The sequence below is a fragment of the Puma concolor genome, chromosome C2, assembly GCF_028749965.1.
Source record: "Puma concolor isolate L17-30 chromosome C2, mPumCon1.1.hap2, whole genome shotgun sequence".
NCBI classification, from domain to species: Eukaryota; Metazoa; Chordata; class Mammalia; order Carnivora; family Felidae; genus Puma; species Puma concolor.
Window position 1 is genome coordinate 131847975 of NC_141675.1, and position 21839 is coordinate 131869813.

The 21839-nt window shown below is 35.5% G+C and overlaps 1 protein-coding gene across 3 annotated transcripts in view; it reads right to left on the reverse strand.

Moving 5' to 3' along the window:
• Positions 1–17101, reverse strand: part of NRIP1 (nuclear receptor interacting protein 1) — a 49684-nt gene extending 32583 nt beyond the window's left edge. For 2 of the 3 annotated variants that reach the window (XM_025914072.2, XM_086675757.1), the window contains exon 1: positions 16977–17101. The gene's annotated coding sequence lies outside the window, so the exon portion shown is untranslated. Of the gene's footprint in view, positions 1–4998; positions 13147–16976 lie in introns of those variants that run through there. The other variant, XM_086675758.1, reaches the window with a different exon arrangement.
• Between the last annotated feature and the right edge of the window lie 4738 nt (positions 17102–21839).

Genomic DNA, 21839 nt, shown 5'->3' on the forward strand with positions numbered 1-21839 from the left:
ACATTCTTTTCATCAGGTCAGGCCTTCTGTAGAGTGTATTTTACACTGAGAGGACATCTCAATTCAGACAAACCATGTATGGCTCATGGCTGCTATACTGGACAGCATCACTCAAGCTATGCAAACGTCCTTCGGTGCCAGAACAGACAATTCTTACTGGCCTTCTAGCCTCTGCATGTGTGGTTCCCTCTTCCTGAAAGGCTCTTCCTTTGCTTCTTTGCCTCCTTCCCCAGCTTGGCCTATATGTCCACCTCCTTTCCCACAAGCCTTTCCCAATGGCTTTATTCCCTAGCAAAGCACCCAGGAAAACACAGTTGTCTTAGGAGTTCTCTCATTCTGTAGTTTTATACTTTTGCTTACTTGCTTTTCCTTGCTTTTAAAGTACTTAACGCCTGTCTTCTAGTACTATGCTGTAATTATTGCTCCACAAGGACCAGGATTACTTTTATTCTGTTTGCCACAGGTATGTCTGAGATGCTAAATTTTTGCTGAGTAAGTGGGTATCTATACATATTTCTCTCTGACCACATAATTTTTATACTGAAAAGCAACTTACAGTATAAGAAATATATATATATAATCATTTAAATTTATCATGTAAGCCAACTAAAGATGCTTTAAGAAATCCTTTGATTTTTAAGTAATGAGCTTTTATAAAGATCAAAAGAAATAATCACTTCATTTAAAATTACAAGTACTACCCAATGAAAAAGTTTACCTTTAAACTCAGATCAATCATAAAGCATTTCTAATATCCTCTTTTCTGTGCCTTCCAGAGAAAGTATTGTATTAATTGCTATTTATTTGGCATTCACATTTCTAAACTTAGATCATCCCAGTCTCCTAAGATCTACAAAAGTCTGTAATTGCTAAGTAATTTCTACAACTTAAGGGAGAAAAGAAGAGTATAGAAACTACAAGTGGCGTTTGAAGAAAGGTAAACTTCTAGATTCTAAAGTGAGAGCCATGATCTACTTAGGCGTTTTACACTCTTACATGGAAAGGTGGTCACTGAAATCATGCACAGTTTTTATACATATTTTAACACAGTCAATACAAATAAAACTCAGATAACTGATCAAGTATGTACTTTTGACAAGGAATCATATTATTAAAACTACAGACTTTTTTTAATGTTGAAATCTGAAACTAAATTGATAGGTAAAAAATAGGAATAAGAGTTTATAAATAGCTTTACCATGTTGAATATAAAAGATGTAAAGACTATATCATTCATTTTGAAATACCCAGTTCTACTGCATCATATTATGGTTAACTAGTCAAGTCCTCTGTTATCATTAGTAGCATAAAGAATACATCTACACAGGGCTTGGCTGTCTTACACTGAGACACACAAACCACCAGCCCCCCCCCCCCCCCCCCCCGCTCACCAAAACTATCAAATATGTATAAGGTCCACGCACCATTCATGTGTCTTTTCATTTAATCTTCATAATAAGCTCAAAAGGCAGATATATAATAATCCCATTTTGAAGATGGGTAAACTGAGGTTTAAAGGTGTTAAATAGTTTGCCTATAAACAGCTCTGCCCAACTGTTGAATCAAAGAGATACATATGGAATTCTTTCCCCCACTAATGTGGGGGAAAGGCTCCATAGTCAACTCCTATGACTTATAAGCTTCATATAGAGTTGAATTTTGAGCCTGAGATGGCCAAGTCCCCAAACCACACCTCCAATGCTGACTAGGTTCCCCATTGCCTCCATGGGTGGTCAATTTGGTTTTCTGTCAGTTCTCTAGTTCCCTATTCATTTCTCAGCTAGAAACAAAATTAGGTTATGAATCTCAGCCCAGCTATATGAAGGCAAGTCTACTCTTGTCAGGCACTGATTTTTGGACAGACCATCTTTAACTTGGATACCCATCTGACATGCTGGGACCCATCCACAAACCCCAACTCCATCCCCAGGAGTCTAATCTTTCTGAAGACAATCTGAATCAGAATATTTCTCGAATTTGGCAATTCAGCATTTAATTATGCTTCAAAGAGGCCATGCCTGGCTAGTATCCCCTCTTGGAGGTTCCTTCCCAATAAGAGTCTATGCTAGCTGTCCTCTTTCTCTGCTCAGCAATTACTACACTATTAAAGAAAACACTGACATAAAATATTAAATATCAATAGACTATAATGCGTTTATTTGTGATTGCACCATTCACATATTTACACTAATACAAACACTACAATTTTATATAAAGATTTTTCTTTAGTTTTTAATATCTTTCTTAGTGATACTCAGTATTTTGTCATTCTTTCCAGTATAAAAATATACTGGGTCCACATTCATGGGGACCAATCCATAATTGTGTGTATATAAAATGATGTAACATCAGTTTGCTTTAATATACATCCTATTTGGGAATGAATTAAATTTTACTGTGGCTATAAGATTTCTCATTTGTTAAACATACTCTATATTAACTGCTTTCTGAGGTTGCTACCATGCAAAAACTCTGGTCCCAGCCTAGCTAATGCTGGACACCAAATAAAAACTTTTGCTCATTAACTGAGCTTAGAGAATTGTCACCCACATATTTCAAGTTGTCCTCATGAATGACTTTCATTTCATGGCCTAAATTAATAGTCATGATAACATGCTAAACATTGTTTTTGTCATATATTTAGTGTGCTTAGGTATCTCTGACTAAAGTGAACACTAAAGTGAACATGCAGTTTTCTTGGATGTTCAATGTAACGTGTTGGTGTTGGTTGATAAGCATAATGTGCCTAGATTCGCAAAAAGAATCTAAATAAGAAACAGATTTCATAGCTTTAGAAAATGTCTTATCATAGACCAGTATAGGAGGAAAAAAGACGAGTCGATCTGAAGTGAGGAACTCATATACTCGTACGTGCTCATCTAATGTTCAGAGGAAGAACGATGTGAGGCACAGTGAATTACTCTAACTGTAAAACAATTCTATAAACATGGTCCCTAGGTTGGTTCTAAAGCTATAAATCTCTATTCCTTCAACACACAGAGTATTTTCAGAAGAGAAGCTGACGCTAAAAACTCACTACCATCATCAGCACAGCAAAAACTGAAACTGTAAATAGACCAGAGGAAAAAAACAAGTGTGTGTGTATGGGGGGCAAGGGGTGTTGGTTGAGTGCTGTTTATTCATTTGACCAAGAAATATTTACTGAGCAGTTATTATGTGCCAGGTACAGTAAGAATTGTGGGTACTTTGGTAAACAAAAAGCAACCTCCCTCTCCACAAAAAAAAAAAAAAAAAAAAGACAACAACAAGAAAACATAAATATCAATTTCTTTTACTTGGTATTCTCTCCTCTGTGTTCCCATTCTGAGTTGGCTGAAGATTATATATATTCATATCATTCATTTCTTTTAAAAAGGTAAAAGAGTCCAAAATTTTCAAAGTTTGAAAAGCAATTACAAAACTAAAAACTAAAATTAAAAGTAGAAGAAGTTCAAAATATGTTTTATTCTAGAAATGAAAATATTCTGGCTCTTAGTTCTATGGTTTATTTTTCCTTTACATTATCTCAATTTACATTTTTTCAATAAGAAAAAAACCCACAAAACTTAGTGTATAAGAGTATAGTACTAATCATTTTGATGACTTACATTCAACTGAAAACCTACCTAATAGTCTTCATTTTGCCATCAAGTTTAAAAGTTCTCTGAAAACATCCCTTCCCTTTATAGATGATATAACCTTAAATTTTAATCATATCAGGAATTGGTACATTTGTATTTGTTATTTAACAGATGCTTAAAATACATGTTTCTCCATTCACTCATTTTCTATAAAAGTATCGGGGAGCAAGTCTAAACCAATGTCCATGACCTCTGATTACACTGATCTTCTGTATCAGGATGTTTTTGTGAGATAAAGTTAGTATATACACAACAATTACTCATATATTTACAGAAGCGAAATGTAATGTAAAACCTGTAAAGCTATATACTAATTTCATTGTTAAAGTAAACAATGGAAAACAACTTTAATTCCATCAGTGAGCTATTCTGCTTCCTCTCTTTCCTAAATCAAGTGTTCCGATTATAATCAAAGGATCAGGATAGGGACAGAGGAGGCAAAGGGCACCTGCAGTTCAATGTGGCAAGGGGCTTGGACAAGAGGAATATCTCCTCTCCCTTTCACAGTACAGATTTATATGTAACCTCAAAAGTGCAGCTACAACATTTCAAGAATGCCTGAAAATGGCAAGGGGTCAAATCCCAATCACAGATATTTCAACCGTTTTGTGAAATATTAAAACATTTATTTAATTCATACTGAGCAATCCTGAATTTTATACTGTTAAGTCTCTCTCTGAAAAACATTCCCAGAAATAAAAACAAACCAAAAAAAAAAAAAAAAAAACTAGAAAAACTGTTTCAATTTCCCAAAACAGAATCAAACAGTACAGTGTTTATGCAAATGAATGAAACTAGTAAAAGAATAAAGTAAATAACACATTTCTTAATTTCCTTAATATAGTTTAATGTAGTATAGTGGCTACCTCTTTTTCTTTTCTTTCTTTTTTTTTTAATTGAAAATCTCTTTTTCTCATTCTCTGTACCACATTAGGTAGGACCTTTAACAATGTAATACCCTGAAACATAATTAAAAATCATTTCCTAAACCAACTAGGTCCTCCATGACTTCTCCCACTCATTTTGTGCTTAAAATCCTCACAATATTAGCTTGAATTTCATCTCCGTCTGACACGTTTCAAGCAGTGAAGCAGATTAGTGCCTCAGAACACTTTACAGGGTTTCGTTATCAATCAGGTTATGTTCCCGGTGACGCTTTCAGCAAAATTATCTTATTCGAATGAACTCTCATGGATTGAAGTAAACAAAGCTGTAGCCCACTGCTCTTGCATACTTTCCATTCATTTATTTCCTTTTTCTTTACTTAGACTTCAAGCACGTGCCATAGAAAGAGCGCATGTTAAATATTCCTGGAGTGTCACAATATGTAATACAATAAAACAGATTACAACCCTACCTTTCTTTCACAGCAGTGGTGCCAAGCACAGGTACACCGGAGCAATCAATTTGTTCTGCAGACAGTAAGGCTTTCATAGAATACTAATGTAAAATCTCTTTTCTTTCTCCTTTGCCTTGACTCCCCAATGCCCAGGTCCCGACCAATACTAGGAGGAGGGCGGTATGTCTTCTGCTGAGATAACCACAACTACTAATCAAGTCTACGTGTACAAGGGCACAGGATTAAACCTCCACCAAGCTTGAGTCAGGGCTTGAGAGCAGCTAACACATGCACAGCACGGTCAAAATTAAACACACATACGCACGCACACACACACACACACACACACACACACACACACACCATGCACATGCCACAAAAATACAGATGTGTCTACTTCGGTGAACTAATTCATCACACTTTACCACTAATAGTTTCTTTCTTTCTTTCTTTTTCTTTTTTTTTTTTTTTAAATTTCAGAGCATAAAATCACCTCCTGTTGGACTGGGGGCTTAGATCCAACAGTACCCAACAATAATTATGATTTTCCAGAGATGAGGATCATGATCAGTATTCTCTGCATGACAGTATTCAGTTTTTTAAACATGGCATTTTTCTAAATTGGACTATCCAATACAGTGTACATAGACTTATACTTTCTGGTATTAACATAGGGTTAACAGACACAGCAAAGATTCTTTAAATTTTAAACTTAAGAAGGTAAGAAAATAGCTCAAGTCCACTTCTTCAAGAAAAGGATGCACATTACCAATAATGAAAAGATGTCTGGAAGATTTTCATTTATCTTAAAGTTTTTATACTAGGTATAACCCCAACCTATTTAAAAAATATTTCCAGGTCTTAAAATGTTACTTAAAAAAACATCTTAAACACTTTATAATTATGGTAGCATAGTGGTAATTTTGATCTCATAAATCCACAATGCTGAGGTTCCTCTCTATGAAGGATTTTCACTTGGCTTCTTCTTTTATCCAAAATGTTAAAAGGTATGCCAATCATTGAGTAGGGTGATGACAGAAGTTGTTAAATATGTTTTAACAACACATATTACCTCATTTTCATTTGCTTGCCTTAATTTTCAAATAACTCTAAAAAGTACTGATAGTCAAGGGTCTGCAAACTAAGAAACAATTAAGAACAAAACACTCTACATAATTAAAGAAACTTAAAAGGAGGCTTCCTAAACCAGCTCTATTTTCATGTACGCAAATGCTTTAACACTGATAAAAAAACATGTGTCTTATTCTGCACTCTTCCCTTTTCTTCAAAAAAAAAAAAAAAATGCAGCAGGAACAATTAGGAAATACTGGGGCCTTCAATGAAGTATTGCAATAATGTTTAATCGATACTGATGCATTTGTCCTTGACACACTGACCGTGTCATCAGGCTACTGTCATGTGATATCATGTCATTTCCCCACCTGGCTCATGACCTTGTCCTCTAAATGACCTAAAGCTTCCCTCAAGTAGCAGGAGGCCCCTCCCCGCTGTCTCAGCAAGGTCGAATGGGTCAGCGTGTCCTCATCTATAATCCACCACCATTTGTCAGCAGGGAGGCTGGAGGAGGCAGGCTTGCTACAAGGGGAGAATGCCCAATTAGGCAGCTGTCACACAAAGCATAGGCTGCAAAATTATCCCCTGTCAAAAGAAAGAGCAGCTGCGGGTGCCAATTACAGCAACCTTTCAACCCTTTAGGTACTGGAAACTACACAGAAGTAAATGAAGAACAATTAGTGATAACAAATCGATGAATTAGGACAGTGAATTAGAAATTACTAGCAGGTGAGCCTGGGTCATACATGACATAGGGCATACCAGACCCCAGGCAAGGGCAGGGAATGTACAGAGTCACGCTAAGCATTTTCTTGCATGTAGATTTTCCCTCTGGCATTTTCTTTTTTATAAGCCTCAAATCCTTTAAAATGCTCATTACCTAACAGTATACATACCTTTTTACTTTTCTTGGAAGACCTAAATAAACTATTTCTTGACTAGAAGAAAATCCTTCAGAACAGTAAGTCTGGTTAACTCTAAATTGCTCTTATACAATCTATCATGCTATCCCCTCACACTTACGTTTAAGTGTGGCCCACGGAATCGAAAATACCAGTTCAAATAATCACACCTCAAATATTATCCATCTTCATAAAGTACTTGCCCCGATGCTACTTTAATCACACTTACTGGGAAATACCTCTCCGAAAGCAACTGGGTATGAATTCTGGGAAAACTGTTAGGCTGATATCATTATGTTGATGTTAAATTTCTCTGCACAGTGTGATTCTGTGTATAAAGAAATAACTGCAATGCGTGCTTCTCTATATGATATATATTTTTAAAAAAACAACTACATTAAACTACTCAGATTATTTTGCTCCTGCAGAGGTGATACGCATTGAGTCTCAAGCATAGGAAGCCAATCCACTTGGACTGTATCCAACGGATGTCTTTGGTAGTTAGCACTGGGAGGCAGCAGAAAAGGAACAAAAATGGGCAAACATGGCCCACAAAGGAGAGGGAATCCAACATGGCTTAACGTTTATGGACACGGTTTCCTCGTGCCCTGAAAAAGTTACGTATGTTCAGAAACAACTTTCTTAAAGTCCATTTTAAACTAACGCTCCTTATTTTCCTTGGAAAAAAGCATGTATCTTCCCACGCTGATTCTTTGAAAGTTGAGAAGCCTGAATGATAGGTGCTATAATTTGTAAAGAAGCAGGGATAAATTGCTCAACTAGAATTCTGCATCACAAATGGGTAAGAGTGAGGAAGACAAGGGGAGGCAATAAAAAGCACTTCACTCATCCCCCTCCAACACATTAGAAATAAATCACAGTTGCCACAGGGAAAAGTTCATGATTCCTAGCTCCTAAATCAAGTCATTTGATGAAGCTTCTAGGAGAGAACTGTCGTGGGAAGAAAACTTCTCCATTAAAAGTTTATCCAAGAATTTGATTCATAAATTATGTTTCACATTGTGAAAAAATGGGCATTTATAAATTTTCTTTAGTTTAGAATTCAACCTTCTAAAGTCAGACGTAAGAATTCAAAGAAAGAAATGGCAAGTAGACCGGAAAGAAGGAGTTAATGCCTTTAGAATTCAGCTTCCATCATACATGGGTGACTATCTCTTTAAATAATTTAAATCCTCTCCATCAACTACAAAGCTGTTTTGAAGCCATTTAGCTTTGTTCTTTACATGTGTTCTAATTAAGAAATGACCTTGTCATCACACACACCATAAATCCGGGATTATTTCCTACAGCAAAAAATTCAGAGTCCCCCCCAAAAAAAGAAAAAGAGGGGAAAAAAAGACTTCTTCCTCAGTTCCTCACTAAAGGAAGTTGTTGGTTGGCTAAACGCTGAAGCAGTTTCACCGCATAATTTTTTTTTTGTTGTTGAATGTCACAGGGCGGGTTAGTGTGACCTTGAGCTGCATCAGCAGCACAGCAAGGGTCGAGATGCCTGCAGGCGCCCTTGTACTGGATTTGCAAGACAAAAACCTTCAAACTAGCTGAAGGACATCTTAAATCTCTTCAAAGGTTTTCCGAACTAATCTGGGCTGCTCTTAGCAGGATCTGTGCCAGTGTGAGAGGCAAAATTAAAAACAAGGTCTTTGACAGGATGTTGTCTCCTCTTAACCCTTCCTAAGCAGAACAGAACAAATCACAGGCTTTCTGGAGAGACAGTTTACCTAGAAGCATTCTTTCATAACAAATTACGTAAGCAAGCAATCACAAAGGATGGGGCAGCTATTAGTTCTCAAAATCAAACCTCCCATGACACTGATTAAAGAATTTGGGTCAATTTTTTTTTTCTTGACCATATTTTAGTGTAGTGAATGTAAAACTTAAAGCTCTATTTGCTATCTTTTCGATTTGTAGCACAGTGAGAGGTTAAGAATAAGGAAACATTTCCATCTACATTAATCTCTAGAATTCTTTTTTTTTTTTTTTTTTTTTTTAAGGACTAAGCCATAGCTGGTTAAGTCACAAACTTCATGCATATTACAAACAGCTTACTAAAATGACAACAGGTCAACAAAATCACATCATAGGTTTACAAAGTTCTTATATCTAACATGATGGATACACTGCTAAGGGGGGAAAAATCAGAATAGTGAAAAGGAACATAAAATGAACAAAGCAATGTCAGCCTTGTTAGGAAAAAAATCAGTGTGAAACGTTGTTACTGTGCTGTAGTATTTCCGATGCACGAACCAAGAACTGGGTGCGAGTCTTCCCTGGCAATGTTTTCAAAGTTATTAAGTAGCTATGCTGCCAAGAAGTAGTCGAAGGAACAAATAGCCATATCACTGTCTTTAGGATACTGCATTTTAAGTACCTTTCCATCTAGAACATGTTAATTCGTCATCATCAGATAAAAGGTATGATGTAACTAGTCAGAGAGAATATTTAGTAAAAGGTACAGAGTTTATTAAGGTTTGGTAGGTTGCAAATTAGGTCCTTTAAAAAAAAATAGGCTAAGTAAATCCAAGATTATGCGGAGTAACAACCACACTTTCACTTACTTGAATTCAGACACACTTTTCTGAATGGGACAGGAAAAGGGTAAAGTAACACCTAGTAAGCAGACAATATATGAGAGTGAACCATACGTGCGCATTTCTTTAGTCCCTGTGCAAAAGGAGACAAGAGCATATACTGTACTGAATGCTGTGGCTGAAGGCTGTTTAAAAAAAAAAAAAAGGACTCTAGGGACACAGAGTGAGCAGTAACTAGGTTTTCAGTTCACAGGTACATGTGCCCTAGGTGGTGGTCAGTGATGGTTAAAAAACAAGGAAGGGCTGGCCAGGGAGAAGAGAATGGCACCACGCTAGGTTACAGAAATAGCACTCAAAGGCAGGGAAGAGCTGAGTGTGAGACAGGAAGGGGGGGTGGTCCAATGTGACTAGAGATTAGGATGAAAACGCAATTGGGACCAAGGACTTTGAATCAAGGCCATGACAAGGAGCTGGCCTTTATCTGGTGGGCAGTGGAAGGGTTACAGGCAATAGTCTGATTAAATGCATGTGAAAAACAAAAACAAAAGTTGTAGAGTTGTTGACGGCTTGGAGGGGAGAAGCGCAGGAGATGAACTAGCGCAGGAAACATGGTCCAAATGAGACAGGGGCAAGAATGTTGAACAAAAAGATAACTCCAAAAAACGATAAAGGTTGGTCTGAATATTTAGAAAGCAATGTGTAGAACATAAATAGTGCTATAAAAAATAGGATATTTTTAATAGCAAACACATTAAATCAAAAAATTATGAAAATAATAACCATATCTCAAGCCCAGGTTTGTAAATCACCTTGCTGACATGATTTGTACAGTTGCAAGAAAATCAGGAACTCCTGTAGAGGTATTTAACAAAGAGTCAGAATCAGATTCTGTTGGAGATTTGAATTTTGTACATTTAAAATAACACTCTTCATTAAATATCAAGTAAGGATTTTTGCCTATTAAGGCAGGAACATATAACTTTTCAGAATAGTGTGAAGGTATCTTCCCTTGGCCATAAGAGACAGATGTCTGGCTTAAACCATAATGTGGTTGCTGGAGCTCCCACATTATAAAGAGTTCCATCAACACTAATGAGAATAAAATTAACTCAGCAAACATTTATTCTGTGTATACTATGTTTAGAACTCAGAATTAAAAAATAAAAAGTCCCCAACATTCTATCAGCTTTGTACTTCTAGTGTATCACTTATAACGATAAGTCCCTAAATTATAGTTCACACCATGACACCATTACACAGTTAACAGACTACAAGTACAAAGAATATTAAGCTGTTAGTGAATTAAGTCCCAACCAGCAGCCATCTTGGTATCCCCATGCAGCTGACAAGGTACGCAATGAAATCTCAGAACTCTCTGGGAAGACCCAGTACCCGTGCAATTTGAAGAGAGTCGTCAAATACTCCAGAGACTGACTGTCCTGCTAAGACCTCAGAAAAAATTTAACAGAGTATCAGCCAAGGTAAGAGGGTAGGGAGTGAAAAAGAACAGGAGTCACTAGAGCCAAGAAACTATCTGCCAGAGAGCAGACTGTACTCTCAGAAAAGGAAAGCGAGCATCAGGGATCAGGTTGAGGCAAGTAGAGGGGAAGGTCAAACAAAGGAGAGAAGAAGAACGATTCTGAAGGGAATATTTCTCACTTCCCTGAAGAAGTAAACTTTACTCTGTGAAATCATGAAGAAAATGACCAAATCACCAAACCCTCTAAAGTAAGAAGAATCCATCACAGGAGAAGTGTTTGGAAGTCCACAGGTCATAAAAAGGTCTAGCAATTGAAAGCAGGGTACTGACAGGGCACAACTAGTGATGACCTCCCCAAGTATCTACAAATAAAATGACTTTTCCTTGAGTAAGCATCTCCATCCTACCTGTAATACTTTGCAGCACATTTTATGTCTAGACATTCATATGAGGATGGGTAATATGATAAGCCTTGCAGATTAAAAAAAAAAATTTACTAATCTGCAAACACGAAAAGTAGGATACAACATTATTTAAATAACAATAGAGAATACTCTGTTGGCAATTAGACAAGTTAATTCCTGTAAAGAAAAAATTCTTAAAGCACCTCTTAGGAGGTGCGTGAAGTCAAAACTACTTTCATATTAACAACCTGTTACCTGCTTGTTGTCTCTTTCTCTCATGAATGTACACAGAAGTAAGTGATGTGTGTTACTGATAATGTGTTAATGACTAAAGGAACATAGCCTTGTATATTCTTGAGTTTTAAATATTTTGTCAGTTGTAATGTCTTTAAAAAAAATTTTTTTTTTTTTTTTAATTTGAGAGAGAGAGAGAGAATACGTGAGCTCTCTTTAGAGAGGGAGAGAATCTCAAGCGGGCTCCATGCTTAGCGTGGAGGCCTATATGACCCTGGGATCATGACCTGAGCTGAAATCAAGAGTTGGATGCTCAAGCTGGTGAGTTATTCAGGTGCCCCTCTCAGTTTTAATTTCTAATATGGCAAATATTGGTTGATATGGCCCTCATAAAGAAAAGCTCTTTTGGGTCCTCAATAATTTAAAAGCCTAAAGGGGTCCTGAGACTGAAAAGTTCGAGAACTGCTGCTAGTCTACTGACATAGAGTCAAGAACTTCACAATCTTGGTTTCAATCTTCAAACAATATCTCTACTTTCTAATTTTCAACAATTTATACTTTTAACAATGCCAGATAAATACTGTTCTCTGTGCAGACATGTCTCAAAGACCCAGGTGGGGGAAGAAAACAAAAAACAAAAAAACGATCTTTTAAAAAAGAAAATTAGTAGACTAAAGAGGGTAAGAGATATCTACTATTTTTGTGCAGTCACTCCTCTTCTGAATTTACCATGCAAGAAGTAACAAATCCACAGATATTTATAAAGAGGCTGCTATGCATTGAGAACTGAAGACAGAAGGATAACTAAGTGACAAACTAGCCCTTGGTAGGCTCACCATCCTGTCAGAAAAAAGACAGTCCACAACATGGTGAGATACTAGTAACAGAAAAGGTATGGACACAGTTAAAAAAAAAAAAAATGGAAGGGCAAATTACTGGGAAGAAGACAGGCAGGGAACGTGTCTGCTAGTTGTGAAGGCACACCATCGAGGTGGCATGTGAATTGACTGGCAATAATCAAGGCTTTGCCAAATGGAACAGAAGTTAAAAGGCTTTCTTTAAGCAGTGGGAGGAGCATCAGTCCCAGCAGGGAAGCCCAACAGCACACAGTATGTTCTAGAAATGTTAAGTAATCTACTCAAATAACAGAAACTGTGAGTAATTAGGAAGTTTTATGGAATTTGATAAAGTAATTTGAGGTTATCTGTTGAATTCAGTGATGAAAAATCTGGATTTATAATTTGTATGTCTTTTTCTTAATATCCAACCTGTTGTAGAGAGAAACTTTTAAAAAATACAATGAAAGTAATTTGTTTAAAAAAAAAAAAAATGAAGTGAAAACAAAAGCTGGTTCTTCACCACAGATATTTTGAGGACCTTGGAGAATAGGCTGCAAGATGGTGGGACAGAGGGGCAGTAAACTAGAGAGAAAAGCTTCATGCTGGAGCTTGCATGGACAGTAGTGTCAATAATCTCTCTACAAGTAAATGAAGAAAAGAAAATAAATGGGGTTTGAAAATTACTGGCATGTCTCTAATCCAGAATGGGGAAATTCTAGTCATCTAGATGAAGGGCATAAACCCTACTGTTAGAATCACACTAATTTCAGAAGTGCAAACCGCAGGCCATGTGATTGATGGGCAAAGATAGCAGAGAATCAAGGAGAATATCAGGTTCCCTAGTTATTTTAAGTGAAGACGACCAGGGTCTGTGTAAGAAGAGAAAGTGAATTGACACTCTGATCAACACATTTTAAAATTATTTTAATTATTTCATTTGCCACCTTTCATGGGACAGAAAAACCCCGAGTTGACATGGTGGCTTGGTATAGTGGAGAATTTTCCTCTCAAAATGATGTTCGTTAATATCATTAACTTACTAAAGGTATTAGGTAAAGCTTACTAAAGGTATTAAGTAAAAGACTTTAAAAAAAGCCAATTCTTTAAAGACACCAAGTTCAGCAAAATGTTAATTATACTAACGTTTCCCATTGTAACAGTGTATTAGGATTAAGGAAGACCTGTTACTTTCTTATGGTCATTATGCTATTGGGATTGCTGAATTACTTTATCAGACTAGTAACAGGAGTGAATTGGAAGTTTTAGGAAAATGTAGTGGCTGTGGAGGCAAAGGCATAAGTAAGGAGGCTTCTAGCACAAACACTCCAGATGAGAAATGCACTCTGAGACAAAATGCTGGCTGTGGGAAAGGAAATTAAAGAGGGAGTGGAAGCAACGTTGGTAATTAATGCTTCATTTAAGCCCAGCATCCACATTTTCTTGCCCAGGTTGTCCACAAAACCAAGGAAACATCAGTTGAGAAAGCCAAGTTAATTTATGGGAATTGATTCCAACTAAAATAACTCCCCTAGATTCTGGATTGATCTTGGTTTCACCAGTACCATGTTATCAACTGAAAACGTTGTGTAGGAGTTTAAGCACTTTTTCAAAGTGTTATTTCTTAAATTTTTTTTTTTTTTTCAACGTTTATTTATTTTTGGGACAGAGAGAGACAGCATGAACGGGGGAGGGGCAGAGAGAGAGGGAGACACAGAATCGGAAACAGGCTCCAGGCTCTGAGCCATCAGCCCAGAGCCCGACGCGGGGCTCGAACTCACGGACCGCGAGATCGTGACCTGGCTGAAGTCGGACGCTTAACCGACTGCGCCACCCAGGCGCCCCTCAAAGTGTTATTTCTTAAATTAAAAACCTTACTATGAGGCATGTTTTATAAAGTTTGGGGAAGGCATTCCATGTAGACAACTAGACTTACCAACCTGGCAACCCAATCTGTTAGAACCAGCTGAATCACTCACTGGCCATTTTTGTGTCTTCATACAGACATTTCTATATCTGACATAAAATCTACTGAAATAGTTATCAACAATTTAATTGAACTAGAAGAAAAATATATACATTAAAGAACTCTTCCCAGGGAGAAATCATAAGATATAACAATAAAAACTCCACTTAGTGAGAAAATGAGTATTTGAAGCTAAACTGATTTATGGTCAATTATCTAATTCCACCCGAGATGGTCACTGTTTTTTGTATTACCAACACTTACCAAAATTAGCTAATAAATGTTGCACTCTGAAATAAAAAGAGCACAGAAAGTATATGGAGTCCTATAAAACATTAAAGAAGGTGATTTTATTTTGTAATTTATATGGGATCAGTTTTTGTTTTTTGTTTTTTTTTTTCAAAAGACAGAGCTGACAAGTGAGCAAAGGAAATCTGGCCTAAGGCACGGAGAAGCTTTATAAACACTTCATACTTTATATGATTTGCAATATTCATTGAATCAAATTCTTTTCCCTTTTCCTTATCACCCTCTTTGGCCTCTCATTCACAAGAACATTACTCTACTTAAAAATATGACATACCTGTTTCTGGAGGGTAGCTGTATAACGGACAGATTATAGTAAAACCTCATGGAATATATTAATTCACACTCTTCAACTGTATTCTATCGAATACTAGTCTTCTGAGATATATAAAAATCCTCCTTTGGAAACTAAGAATCCAACGGCTGACTAACAGAATGCCTACTGAAAAGATATATTATAACAACTTCTCCAAATTTATTTGACCATGGACCTCTAGTTCAAAACAAAGAATTGTTTAACAAAACATATTTTAGAAAACACATATTGAACATATATTCATTTTTTAAATCTTGAAAAAATTTAAATGTACATAAGTGATCATCACTAATAGCTCATTTTTATATGCTTTCAAACTATTCATTGTACACTCAAAATAATCTGTCTTTTCTATCTGGGAGAAAAGATCTAAATTTGATCATTTTCAAGGACAACTTTTTGGCTATGTAAATTTGCCAGCTGGCTATCTATGATTTATTTATCCAACTGTCATAAGTGGTTGCTGGTTACTTGGTAAAACAAGGGCGTTGACAAATTAAGAACAACAAACTAATTATATCTTGTGGGTCACAAGAATATGCATGATTATAATTTTCATTTTAGCAAAATTAAAAGTTGAGAATTAGAGCGCAGTAACAACTATGCTCATCAAATAATAAAAGCAGATTTTGGACTATCAGTCATTAACACATAATTATACCTGAATGAAAGAACTCTTAGCATTTAACAAATAAAACTCTGGTCGATTTAAAATCTCAATTTAGAGGAAAAAATAATATAAGAATATGTGAGGAATGACTAGCAAACCAAAAAATTATTAGTAACTGTATAGTCCTTTTATTTGACAAATACAATGGTTTAAAGATTTTCCTACTTAAATTACAAAAAAGAACAAAGAGAATGCTTAAAACAAAAAAATAAGAAGAATAATTAAATAACTTAATCCCTGGGTGTTCTGAATATACTCAGAATAGTCAGGAAACAGGAATTTGTATTAGCACTGTGCCCACCATCTCACACACAAAATAAGGAAAAAATCTGGCTCAAAGTTGCCATCCCCCTTTAGAAACATCAGGGTCCATTAAAATACCGTGAATTTTAGGATTTCCTATCTGATTTCTTCTAACAAGAATTTTCAGCTAGCTAATTGAAAGTGAACTCTTCACAACTAATTATGAGCACAATAATTCATCACTATGTCCTTTCCCAGTTTACTTGAAGTGCTTCTGTCCAGGCGTAAGCAGCGCAAAGTGCTAGAGCTTAAGACATGACAAATTCATTTAGGCTGTAGCTATACGAGATAACACGAGTGCTAATCCAAGTAGAATTAACCACTTGCCCATCTCTTTCTGTCATACTGCCCACCTACTTGTGGTAACTTAATCAGATTATTTTATCACATCTCAGAAATGCTAATATACTATCTGCCTTGTAAGAGGTAACCATTTTATATAATTCAAAAAGTAATCATTGACTCAGATTGTGATAAAACCATAATAACCAAACATGCTTCTATTTTTCCTCAAAACAATAATTAACTTTTTATCTGAAATCAGATTGCTGTTTCAGGTTTTATATTAACTGTCCATTTTCTCTGGTTTTTGGTAAAAACAAATTATCATCAGCACAACTAATATTTCTGATTTCAAGCTTCTCAGTCCCTCTCCAGAAGTAATCTATACCTTTGAATTCTGAAGAATCAATCTCTCGTGTCTTTCTTAGGGCATTTAACTTCTTTCTACTGCTTGATAAAATTTATTTATCTCCTTTCGCTGTAAGCTCCTTAGACTATATCTTACTCACTGTTTTGTTTTAAACCACACTGTGCCTAATGAAATAATTTGCACAGATATAACACAAAATATAAATCTGGTGACTATGAGCTAATTTATAACTAAGAAATTATGGTCCAAAATATATTAAAATTACATTGATTAAGCCTTAAGAATGCAGGAAAAATATTCTCACTATCTGTCTCCAACAAGGTTTGTATCTACTTTCTGAGAAAGGAAATCGAGAAGGCTGTTGAAAAGTAGCTCTCCTGTCATCTGGAGTCTTCAGATTCCCTGTTCCTCCTTCAGTCTCATGTGCATCTGAGGAAAAGGAAAAGATAGTTTTGCATCTATTCCAAACCAGATTCTGGAATATCTTGTGTGAAGTTCTGTAAACTTTTCCCAGTATCTTTTCTTGTTCAAGTTCCATGTAGAAATAGGCATTTAAGAGAGAAATATGGTTTTATGAAATATGAATCATTCATTAAAGGAGAGCAACAGATCTTTGCTTTCTAGACAATACATTTGATAAAAGTAGATGCTTCAAGAAAACAAACTGTGAAAAGGTTTATAATTGTTTCGGATATACTTATAACCTCTGTTAATTTTAAATTTCAGTCAAATCAATTCAATTAAGTTACAACTAAAAATTCTAAATCCTTCCAAAGGTGTATTTTCAAAACAGAAAAATAAAAAGAAAAAATATATATAGTTTTTTCTCATATTAAGCTTTTTCTGTTACAAAATACTATTTATGTAACCTTCCTAGCACAAAATTTGTAATAGACATCAAATGACTTATGCTCAGAGACAGACTTGTGCCCCAATCTTCAAAGCAACTTTATTTTAAATAAAGTTGTTGGAAACAACTCAAATGCCTATCAGTACGTAAATAAATTACGGTATGCCTATACAATGAAACATTTACTACTCAGCAACAAAAAAGGATGCACTGTTGATATAAGCAACAGCATGGATGAGTTTCAAAATAATCATGTTGAGTGCAAGAAGTCAGACAAAAAGGAAAACATAGGGTATAATTTCATTTGCATAAAACTGTAGAAAATGCAAAGTAATCAAGAGGGAGAGAAAACATTTCAGTGGTTGCCTGGGGATACAGGGGTGGGAAGGTACAGGAAGGAGGGATTACAAAAGAACACTACCTTAATTGTGGAGAGACGGTATCATGCATATGTACATATGTCAAAATTGATCAAACTGTAAACCTTAAATACGTGCAGTTTATTGGATGTCAATTATAACTCAATAAAGCTATAAAAAATTAAATTTCTTAAAATGTTGTATGCTCCTTGATGTAGCAATTCCAAGTCAAGGATTTATCCTAATGAAGATATATACAAGTATTTAGCCATAAGGATGTCATAATATACGTTATTTATAATAGTAGAAACCATTGAAAACAGCCATTGAATCTCCAAATAAAAAGTCTGGGAAATTTTCGTATATTACATGGTGAGATACTATGTATACACTAAAATACTACATAAAAAATTATAGTATATCATCATATATAACTTATTACATAGTAAGTGATAAAAATAGGAAACAGCATTATGTTCAGTAAACTGAATGTGTTTCAAAAGTATATGAAAATAAATGCAGCAATTATTTCATTTAGAGATAATTTTTATTTTTCCTTTTTTGCTGATTTATATTTCCTAGTTTCTTTATAATAAACATGTATTACTTTGGTAATCAATAAAACAAATTCAAGGATGAAAACAGCAGCAGTCTACAAGTGTCCACTCCCTAGTACAAGTAAAACTTGTACAAGTAAAATACTCCTCAGAGGGGGTGTACATTACAGAGTTTTGAGCTATCACGTCACCTCCACCAGTGACCTAGCCAACAGTAGTGAGAAAAGGGCAGGTCTGACAGGATGAACTGGAGTAACAATTAGTAGCCAAGTGATTTACCAGTTATAAAGCACTTTTATGGGCATGACCTCATTTGATCTTCATAACTCAGTGAAACAAGCAGAGAAGGCATTATCCCATTTTATAGAAGGGGAAACAGACAATGAGCAAGACTAGGTAAATGTCATGTCCCAATATTACAGATCTTGGATTTAAATGGAGTCTTAACTATCAACTCTGGTACGAATTCTAAGAGGAATAGGGGACAATCACTTCTGATTATGTATAACTAGAAGGCAGTGATTTACATGTGAATTTAAAAATACCCATATTTGCTACTATATTAGTATTCTCATTTGAATATGCTAGGGGCCTTAGGGACATCCTAAATTCCCAGGCCCAACCTCAGAAGCTATACCCAGGCAACCTCATCTTGTCCCTGGTCAACATTACCTACTAAAGCACTGAAATTCAAGAATTTGATTACTCAGTTTTCAGTTGCATTTCTTTCCTTCTTGGAAAAAAAAAAAAAAAAAAAAGTAGAACCCATAACTACATTTATGAATGCTGCAAATAGTGACTTACAAGTTTGATGTCAAAAGATCTAACTTAACGGTACTTTAAAATACCACCTTTTGGGCCAAATCTCTTTTGGTACATGTGCAGACAAGAAATAGTCTCCAAACAACTCCAAGTATATTATATTCAGTGAAGAAAATGACCAACTCCTCACAAAAGTATCAGTAAACATCTTCAGAGGCACATTACGAAGAAGCTCATCTGCTGATGAGGTCTTGAAGCATAAGAAACCCTTGTAGTTACTACTCCAACCATCACCCCCATGACTACGAGAGACTAAAAAGCTCTTGTTTTCTGGACACTTATTGTGTATCAGGACTCCACTAACCTCTCTCTATACACCATCTTTAAAACAACCTTATGAGAGAACTGTTATCAACCCCACTTTATAGATGAGGAAACTAAGTTTAAGTTACCCCAAATCATAAAACCAGTAAAAGCTTAAAGTGAAATTCAAACTCTGGTATATTTTACTTGGAACCAAGATGGGGCCTTGGCAGTTCTCTGGAACATAAATCTGACTCTTCTCTGGTGTAACCCACCTACAATGGTTTCAATTAAAGTAGGGCAAAAACACTGGAGGATGGTATATGAAGTTCATGACTACATTTTCCATGTAAAGAGTAAAAAATATCCAGAGCTCACAATCTGTGTCTGATACGGTGCCACATTCTAGAATAGTTTGTATTAATGTTTAATGGCTGGTCTCTATTAAAACATTGTTTTAACCCCTTTGAGCTAACAGGATCACGTGAAGGATTAATAAGTATTTAAATAAAAATTAGCAAAAGATAATATAAAAGAAACACCTCTCACAGATTAAAACTGTCTTATATCAATAGAGGAGTAATTCAGTCTTAAGTCCAAGTCAGTGAAACTGAATGTGCCAGGTGTTTTGAACTATGAAGATAGGAAGCATTTCTATGAATAAGAAAACATTTAAATAACTTTGTTAGAATTGTAGAAAAGAAGTATTTCTGTAGAATATTATGCAATCATCAAAATATATTATTTCAAATAATATTTAATGATAAAGATGGTAAAAGGAATGCATGTGATGCTAAGAAAGCAAGGTTCTAAACTATCTGTTAAGTTGAACAAATTCTAGGGGCTAGGGACTGTGCTAGGTGTTGGAATTAAAAAGGGAACAAGATTCCAAGTGCGAAACTACTCTTCACTGTGTTATTTGCATGATTAGGACCTTCAGGTTATTTAGATATCAGTTTAAATGTCATTTCCTCAGAGAAGCTTCTCCTTATCACTTTATGGAAAGTAGCTTCCTCTCTACCTCTTACTTTGTTTAAACTCTTTATTTTGTTTTCTGTTTCCTTGTTTTCTTTTATCTGCATCTACTGAGATGCTTAATGGGGTTCTTATCCTTTATTCTATCATTAATGGATTACTACGTTATATTAAGCTATATTAATTGATTATTTCAGTGTGAAACAAACAATTAATTGATTGTTTCAGTGTGAAAACAACCCTTCCTTTTTGAGACAAATATCTACAACTAACACCATAATTAATGGTGAAAGACTGAATGCTTTGCCCTATCACGCTGGTAAAGAGGTAAGACATTTGCTCTAGATACCACTCTGAGACTTTACTCATTGCAATCAGGCCAGAAATTTAAAGACACATAGACAGGAAAAGAAAAACTTAAAACTCTCTATTTGCAGGCAACATTACCTTGTATGTAGATAAGAAATCTACAAAAAAAAAAAAAAAAAAAAAAAAAACTACTAAGAATATGTAGAAAGGTTGTAGGGTATGAGATCCAAATGTAAGGATTAATCGCATTTCTATATACTAAAAATAAATCCAAAAATTAAATTTTTAAAGTTCCACTCACAATAGCAGCAAAAAGTGCAAAAAGAGACTTAGGAGAAATTTAACAAAAGAAGTGCAACACCTGTGCACTGAAAAACTAGAAAACGTTAAGAGAAATTAAAGATCTAAATAAACAAAGATACATTCTATGTTCATGGATTAGAAGACAATGTTGTTAAGATAGCAATTCTACAAATCAACACCCCCCCCAAAAATGAATAATCCAATTAAAAAATAGGCAGAAGAAATGAATAGACATTTTCCCAAACAAGACATGCAGCTGGCCAACAGACACATGAAAAGATGCTCAACATCACTCATCATCAGGGAAATGCAAGTCAAAACCACAATAAGATATCCCCTCACACCTCTAAGAATGGCTAAAATCAAAAACACAAGATGGGTGCCTGTGTGATTCAGTTGGTTAAGTGGCCGACTTTGGCTTAGGTCACGATCTCGTGTTTGTGGGTTCAAGCCCCACACTGGGCTTGCTGCTATCAGCTCAGAGACCACTTTAGATCATCTGTCCCCCTCTCTCTCGCTGCCCCCTCTCTCCTCATGCTCTCTCTCTTTCTCTCAGTAAGTAAATAAAAAACATCAAAAAAAAAAAAAAAAAACAACCAAAAACAAGAAACAACAAGTGTTGGGGAGGATATGGAGAAAAAGGAACCCTCTTTCACTGCTGGTGAGAATCAAACTGGTGCAGCCACGCTGGAATACAGTATGGATGTTCCTCAAAAAGTTAAAAATAGAACTATCCTACAACCCAATAA